Source organism: Lithobates pipiens, unplaced genomic scaffold, assembly GCF_037356315.1.
Source record: "Lithobates pipiens isolate NorthernLeopardFrog02 unplaced genomic scaffold, aLitPip1_a1.2 Scaffold_16, whole genome shotgun sequence".
NCBI classification, from domain to species: domain Eukaryota; kingdom Metazoa; phylum Chordata; class Amphibia; order Anura; family Ranidae; genus Lithobates; species Lithobates pipiens.
This window is the reverse complement of record NW_027507748.1, coordinates 320,452,315-320,461,051: the sequence shown is the minus strand read 5'-3', so window position 1 is coordinate 320,461,051 and position 8,737 is coordinate 320,452,315. Positions and strand designations below refer to the sequence as shown.

Below are 8,737 nucleotides of genomic sequence, written 5' to 3'. Positions count from 1 at the left end.
TAGGTGTGAACCTAGGGTAAATGCTTTTCTCCTGGCAGTAAAAAAGCAGCTATAAAAAAAAACACAAACACACATTGCTTGGGCATTTATTCATTTCATTGGCCAGAATATTCATTTATTCTGGCCATTGAAATGAAAAAATGCTCAAGCGCTAAAATCACCTACCGCCAAAACGCTTCTCTCTTGAATGTGCTAGTTTTACTTTTGTCTGCCTCTAAATCCGTGTAAATGCCTATAGTGTGTGTACATGAACTCATAGGTTAGCATGGAGGGCATGAGGCCTAATAATAATAATAATAAACAGTGGATGATGACTGTGCTCCTTCACAAAGTCGGTGAACAGTATTAGCATGGACTCTCTCCATGATGTCATGTCATCAGGCTAGTCTGTATCACGTGACCAGCCCCCTCAGCCTTGCTTTCAGAGAGGAAACATGCGCCGCGTACACGTACGTCCTCGGGAGCGCGCACGCAGGCGGGCTATACTTGCGTTGTGTTTCCATGCAGCAAGTCTCGCGGTACATCCTGCTAGGTGTTATCCTGAGCCGCGGCTGGACACTGGTGTGTGAGGAAGGCGAGACGGCGGCGATAGCACATAGGTAAGTGGCCAAGTTTCAGCAATGGTGCTTTCCTGAATAGAGGCGTCACTGCTGTCTGCATGGCTTTCTGAGTTTTTTTTCCCCTTCACGTATGCCCGTCGCCATTTTATAAGCTGGGCCCTTCCCGCCGTGCACGGGCCTTGGGCGCTTCGCACGCCTGGATGGAGGTGGGGATGTTGTTATGGGGGAGGGGGGCAGGTACTTTCTAATAGGGATTACAAGGTTAGGGGATTGGACCCGACTTTTTTTTTTTTTTTTAAGCATATGTTCGCTCCACTCTGCTATGTATGGAGGTGTAACACAGCCAAACAGATCTGTGATGATCTAGTGCACTACATGCTCTGCTATGGATAGTATGGATCTGTGCAGATCTACTAGTGTGTGGGGTGTCTGCTAAAATATGCTTATGATGGGGCGTTGCATTGCTGTTTTGCATTGGGTTCAACTAATTTGCAAACGAAAGCAGAAAAAGAACACATACATGACCACCTTTTTAAAAAGGCACCTTAAGTAATTTTTTTTTTTTTTATCGTTCCGTCTATTAAATCTTCTGCCCTTGTTATTACTTTGGATAGTAAAACATTTTTTTTTTCTGCCAGTAAATACCTTATACAGCCCACTTCCTGTTTCTTGTCTGGTAAAAACCCACACTTGTGAGAGTTTGCAAGGAAATTAGGTGAGTCATAAGAGGGCCAATGAGAGCTGCAGGAGTGCGCCTGTAAATCCAGGAAGTGAACAGGCAGCAGCTGCCCACAGTTAAAGTGGTTGTAAACCCTTACAAACCACTTTGACCTACAGGTAAGCCTCGATTAAGGCTTACCTGTAGGTCCAAGAAATATCTCCTAAACCTACATGGTTTAGGAGATATTTACAAAAAGACAGGCACTGCTGTCTACAGCGCATGCTTTTTTTCTATTAGGCTCGGTTCACACAGGGGCGACACGACTTTAGGACGACTTTGTGAGGCAACTTGGAGACGACTTGAACACGACTTAGACACGACCTGGGGCGACATACAACACAACTTTAAGTCTCCCCAGGCCAGGCGACTTTTGCCGTGGCCAATCGGAGAATGAGCTCTGAAGGGGGAACTCCACGCCAAATTTATGAAAAAAAATGGCGTGGGTTCCCCCTCCGAGAGCATACCAGGTCCTTAGGTCTGGTATGGATTCCAAGGGGAACCCCCTACGCTGAAAAAACGGCGTGGGGGTCCCCCCAGATCCACACCAGACCCTTATCCGAGCATGCTACCCGGCCGGCCAGGAAAGGGGGTGGGGACGAGCGGGCGCCCCCCGTCCTGAGCCGTACCAGGCCGCGTGCCCTCAACATGGGGGTGCCTTGGGGGGGCGTGCGCCCCCCCCCCCACCCCAAAGCACCTTGTCCCCATGTTGATGAGGACAAGGGCCTCTTCCCGACAACTCTGGCCGTTGGTTGTCGGGGTCTGCGGGCGGGGGGCTTATCGGAATCCGGGAGCCCCCTTTAATAAGGGGGCCCCCGGATACCGCCCCCCCACCCTATGTGAATGAGTATGGGGTACAATGTACCCCTACCCATTCACCTGTGAAAAAAGTAAAAAAAAAACACAACACGGTTAAAATAGTTTGTTGCAGAGCTCCGGGGGTCTTCTCGCCGGACTCCTCCGCTATCTTCTGCTAGCTCTTTTGCTGGCGGAGGAGCCCAGCTTTCTTCCTCGCCGCCGCCCTCTTCTTCCGACTTCGGGGGTCTTGTCCCCCTCTTCGGTTCTTCTGCCAGGCCACGGCTTCTTCTTATAGCTCTTTTACAGGCGGTGGCCTGGTATTCTGTCGTTGCCGCCTTCCGTTCTTCTTCTTCTCCTGGAGATGTTGACTCGACGTTCTCTCCAGCTGCAATGCCAGGGATGCGCTGCGCGGCGACTTATATAGGGACAAGGGGCGGGGTCATTGGTTGATGTCACATGGGTTGATGTCACATGGTGACAGTCCCAGCATCCTCCGGGACTGTGACATCGTAAGGGGGCGGGGTCACCATGTGACAACCCATGTGACATCAACCGATGACCCCGCCCCTTGTCCCTATATAAGTCGCAGCGCGTCCCTGGCATCTCCAGGAGAAGAAGAACGGAAGGCGGCGACGACAGAAGACCGGGCCACCGCCTGTAAAAGAGCTATAAGAAGAAGCCGTGGCCCGGCAGAAGAACCAAAGAGGGGGACAAGACCCCGAAGTCGGAACAAGAGGGCGGCGGCGAGGAAGAAAGCCGGGCTCCTGAGCTAGCAGAAGATGGTGGAGGAGTCCGGCGAGAAGACCCCCGGAGCTGTGCAATGAACTATTTTAACCCTGTGTTGTGTGTTTTTTATTTTATTTTATTTTTTTCACAGGTGACTGGGTAGGGGTACATTGTACCCCATACTCATTCACATAGGGTGGGGGGCCGGTATCCGGGGGCCCCCTTATAAAAGGGGGCTCCCGGATTCCGATAAGCCCCCCGCAGACCCCGACAACCAACGGCCAGGGTTGTCGGGAAGAGGCCCTTGTCCTCATCAACATGGGGACAAGGTGCTTTGGGGTGGGGGGCCTGGGTCTGGTGTGGATCTGGGGGGACCCCCACGCCGTTTTTTCGGCGTAGGGGGTTCCCCTTGGAATCCATACCAGACCTAAGGGCCTGGTATGCTCTCAGAGGGGGAACCCACGCCAATTTTTTTCGTAAATTTAGCGTGGAGTTCCCCCTTCAGAGCTAATAATTCTGTCAGTCACCTCCGTATAGAGAGATCCGACTTGGAGGCGACCTCCATTGAAATCAATGGGTACAAGTCGCCTGCAAGTCGGATTGAAGTAGTACAGGAACTTCTTTTGAAGTCGGAGCGACTTCAGTAGTGTGCATTAAGATGGCTCTCATTCACTTACATTGATTTTTAAATGTTGTCCGACCTGAGGCGACTAGGGGCGACCTGAAGTCGGATCTGAGTTGCCCCTGTGTGAACCGAGCCTTACAAGGGATGTTTACATTCCTTGTAATAGGAATAAAAGTGATCGATTTTTATTTTTACACGGTAAAAAAAATAAATAAAATTAAGTAAAATAATAAGAAAAACATTTTTTTTTTTTTTTTTTTAAACTCCCCATCCCGACAAGCTCAAGCTCAGAATTGAACGCATACTTGAGTAGCACCCGCATGAAAACGGCAGTCAAACCACACATGTGAGGTATCACTGCGATCGGTAGAGCGAGAACGATCATTTTAGCTGCCACCTCTGTAATGGAAAACATGCAACCTGTAGAATTTTTAAAATGTCGCTTATGGAGATTTTTTAGGGTAAATGTTTGACGCCATTCCGCAAGCGGGCGCAATTTTGAAGCCTGACGTTACTTGGCGTAACATTATCTTTCGCAATATATAAAAAAAATTGGGCTAATTTTAGTGGCGTCTTATTTTTTTATTTTATTTTTTTTTTATTCAAAAAAGTGATTTTTTTTATTTATTTTTTTCCAAATTTGTGAAAGAAAGTATTGCAATGACCGCCGTTTTATTCTCTAGGGTGTTAGAAAAAAAAACAATATATAATGCTTGGGGGTTCTAAGTAATTTTATAGCAAAAAAAAAAAAAAAAGTTTTAAACACAGTCTGAAAAAGAGGCCTGGTCCTTAACTGGTTAAACCAAAAAAGACCAAAACATTTTGAGAAGTTTTCTTCGTATTTTGTAAATACGTTTTCTCCTTCACTGATGGGCACTAATATGCAGCAATGGGTACGTATGGATGGCACTGATGGCATTGGTAATCACTAATAAGCAGGCACTGATTTGGCATTTGTGGTCCTGGATGGGCATCCTCAGACGCAATAGAGGAAAAGCTGATACTCGGATTGGACACAGCTGCTCACATGGTACCTAGATTGGAGTTGGTGTCAGACTGACACACCACAATAGGGATCACTGCACGCCACCTCGTTGTCCTGAAAGACGTTGATTAAAAAAAAAAACTTCTGTGTGTAACAGTCTTCCAAGCACCCCCCAATTACTTACCTGAGCCCTTTCGCTCTCCAGCGATGTCTGTCTGGGACACTCCTCATTGGCCAAGACACGCAGCGGCGCCATTGCCTTCCGCAGCTGTCGAAATCGGTCAGCCAATCGGGGTGAGAAAAGGGGCCAGGTCAGGGCTCCGTGTCTGAATGGATACACGGAGCTTTGCTGGAGTGCCCCCATAGAGAGCTGCTGGCTGAGGTGGCACTTGATAGGCACAAAGAGGGACCAGAGAAGAGGATTCGAGCTGCTCTGGGCAAAACCCGCTGCACAGAGAAGGTAAGTATAACATGTTTGTTTAAAAAAAAAAAAATAAATAGAGACTTTCCAATCACTTTAACCACTTCAGCCTCGGACCAATTTTTCTTATAACAAAAAGAAGAAAATATCATTTTTTTTCAAAATTTTCGCTCTTTTTCCATTTATATCGCAAAAAATAAAAATCGCAGAGGCAATCAAATACCATCAAAAGAAAGCTCTATTTGTGGGAAGAAAAGGACGCAAATTTAATTTGGGTGCAATATTGCATGACCGCGCAATTACCAGTTAAAGCAGCGCAGTGCAAAATTGTAAAAAGACCCCTGGTCCTTAAGGTGTACCAGGGGTCTTTTTACAATTTTGCACTGCGCTGCTTTAACTGGTAATTGCGCGGTCATGCAATATTGCACCCAAATGAAATTTGCGTCCTTTTCTTCCCACAAATAGAGCTTTCTTTTGATGGTATTTGATTGCCTCTGCGATTTTTATTTTTTGCGATATAAATGGAAAAAGAGCGAAAATTTTGAAAAAAAAAGATATTTTCTTCTTTTTGTTATAAGAAAAATCGAATAAACTAAATTTTAGTCATACATTGAGGGCAAAATTTATTCAGCCACATGTCTTTAGTAAAAAAAATGTCAATAAGCGCATATTTTTTGGTTTGCGCAAAAGTTATAGCGTCTACAAACTAGAGTACATTTTCTGGAATTTACACAGCTTTTAATTTATGACTGCCTATCATTTCTTGAGGTGCTCAAATGGCAGGGCAGTATAACCCCCCCAAATGACCCCATTTTGGAAAGTAGACACCCCAAGGAAACTGCTGATGGGTATGTTGAGCCCATTGAATATTTATTTTTTTTGTCCTAAGGGATTGAATAATGACAAAAAAAAAAAAAATTTACAAAAAGTTGTCACTAAATGATATATTGCTCACACATGCCATAGTTATATGTGGAATTGAACCCCAAAATATATTCCGCTACTTCTCCCGAGTACGGGCATACCACATGTGTGGGACTTTTTGGGAGTCTAGTTGTGCACGGCACCCCGAAAACCAATCACCACCTTCAGGATTTCTAAGGGTGCAAATTTTTGATTTCACCCCTCACTACCTATCACAGTTTCGAAGGCCATAAAAAGCCAAAATAGCACAAAACCCCCCAAAATGACCCCATTTTGGAAAGTAGACACCCCAAGCTATTTACTGAGAGGCATGTTGAGTCCATGGAATATTTTATATTTTGCCACAAGTTGCGGGAATATTACAAACTTTTTTTTTTTTTTGCACAAAGTTGTCACTAAATGATATATTGCTCACACATGCTATAGGCATATGTGAAATGACACCCCAAAATACATTCCGCTGCTTCTCCTGAGTACAGGGATACCACATATGTGGGACTTTTTTGGAGCCTAGCCGCGTACGGGACCCCGAAATCCAAGCACCGCCTTCAGGATTTCTAAGGGCATAATTTTTTTATTTTACTCCTCACTACCTATCACTACCTATCACAGTTTTGACGGCCATAAAATGCCGAGATGGCACAAAACCCCCCCCCCAAATGACCCCATTTTGGAAAGTAGACACCCCAAGCTATTTGCCGAGGGCCATCTTGAGACTATTGAATATTTTTTTTTTTTTTTTGTCCCAAGGGATTGAATAATGACAAAAAAATCACTAAATGATATATTGCTCACACATGCCATGGTTATATGTGGAATTGCACCCCAAAATATATTCAGCTACTTCTCCCGAGTATGGGGATACCACATGTGTGGGACTTTTTGGGAGTCTAGTCGCGTACGGCACCCCGAAAACCAATCACCACCTTCAGGATTTCTAAGGGTACAAATTTTTGATTTCACCCCTCACTACCTATCACAGTTTCGAAGGCCATAAAATGCCAAAATAGCACAAAACCCCCCCAAATTACCCCATTTTGGAAAGTAGACACCCCAAGCTATTTACTGAGAGTCATGTTGTCTGAACGAAAAAAAAAGAGATTGATCGGTGGGTATGCCCACCATTAGATACCTCCCTTCATCCACCCACTTCTAATGATGGACATACATGCACCATTTATATATGCCGAAGCATGGGGGCATCCTCCCGCAAAAAAGTTATGCCGCGTACATACGTTCAAACTTTTCCACGGGCAAGCCCTCCGTTGGAATTTTGACCGTATGTACGCGGCATTAGGAGCAAAATCGCTCCTCCACCCCTTATGCCCCCATGCTTCGGCATATATGCTCTTTTTTTAACTGTGGTGGTGAAATCACCGCATACAGCACTGGAGTCACGGCTTTATGTATCGTGGGAGCAAACGCTGTTGCTGTCAAGATAAATAAATCCACGCTGCAGCTGAATGGCGTACCTGAAAACATGAAAAATGGTTAACAATAACACAGTAAACAGTAAAGTATAAAAAATTAGAGAGAAGAGAGAGAGACAGAACAATAAAACGACAACTATTTTTGGTTTTTATATTTTATATTTTTTTTGGTTTTTTTATTTTAGTGTTTTTTTTTTGTTTTTTTTTTTTTTTTTTTATACACTTTTTTTTTTTTTTTTTTTACTGTAAACTGTAACGGTTCGGGTCTCTCAAAATGCGATGGCATCTTGGGAGACCCTGTGTAAGTGTCCTAGCCTGTGAAATGCTGTACCCTACGCTAATACTTCACTAGTGTGTGGTAGCGTTCAAAACACTCACCCTGACAAAGACCAGGATTGCCAGGACAGCGTGGACAATAAGAACGGGTGTCACGCCTAAATCCGCGCTTGCTACAGACACGACATCTTTTTTGGGGGGTTCGTTGGGTAGGGGTACTCGGGAGGACATAAGAAAAATGCCTCTCATGCAGCCGGCTTACTGCATTTGGTTGGGTATGGTGAGGTGCAGAACCCTCTGGATACAGAAGCTCTGTGACAACCTCTCTTTGGAAGAAAAGAAAGGTTAATGTCCCGCCTGAAGCTTTGTATAGCACAAAAGCATTCAGCAAAGCCAATTGAAATAAGTAAGCAGACACTTTTTTGTACCAGCGTCTGGCCTTATGGGAAGCTAGATACGGCGCCAACATCTGGTCATTGAGGTCCACCCCTCCCATATTTTTGTTATATTCGTGGACACAGAGGGGTTTCTCCACAATACCAGTCGCCGTAGAAATTTGGACCGTTGTGTCTGCATGAAGGGAGGTAATAACGAAAACATTCTTATTATCCCTCCACTTCATAGCGAGCAAATTATTACACCGATAGCAGGCTCTCTCCCCCAGTCTAAGACGGGAATCTACAAGCCGCTGGGGAAAGCCCCGGCGATTAGGTCGCACGGTGCCACATGCTCCAATCTGATGATCAAATAAATGACTAAACAGTGGCACGCTGGTGTAATAGTTGTCCACGTACAAGTGGTACCCCTTTCCGAATAAGGGTGACACCAATTTCCACACTATCTTGCCAGCGCTTCCTATGTAATCAGGGCAGTTCTCCGGCTCTACGTAACTATCTTTACCCTCATAAACCATAAAGCTCCATGCATAGCCTGTGGCCCTGTCACAGCACTTATAGAGCTTGACCCCGTATCTGGTACGCTTGTTGGGAATGTACTGTTTGAATGACAAGCGACCAGTAAACTTAACCAGGGACTCATCAACGCAGACAACTTGATGGGGAGTAAACAAGTCTGCAAAACGTTGGTTGAAGTGGTTTATGAGGGGCCGAATTTTGTAGAGCCGATCGTATTCAGGGTCTCCACGTGGACGACAAAGTTCATTGTCACTGAAGTGCAAGAACCGCAAGATCTGCTCGTATCGTTTCCTGGACATGGAGTTAGAGAACACGGGCATGTGGTCAGCCGGATGCGTGGACCAATAAGCCCGCATCCGC

General features: G+C 45.5%; 1 protein-coding gene across 4 annotated transcripts in view; it reads left to right on the top strand.

Annotated features, from left to right (window-relative positions):
* The first annotated feature begins 444 nt into the window (after positions 1 to 444).
* Positions 445 to 8,737, top strand: part of THRAP3 (thyroid hormone receptor associated protein 3) — a 96,011-nt gene continuing 87,718 nt past the window's right edge. For 3 of the 4 annotated variants that reach the window (XM_077481698.1, XM_077481700.1, XM_077481699.1), the window contains exon 1: positions 445 to 599. The gene's annotated coding sequence lies outside the window, so the exon portion shown is untranslated. The remainder of the gene's footprint in view (positions 600 to 8,737) is intronic. The other variant, XM_077481694.1, reaches the window with a different exon arrangement.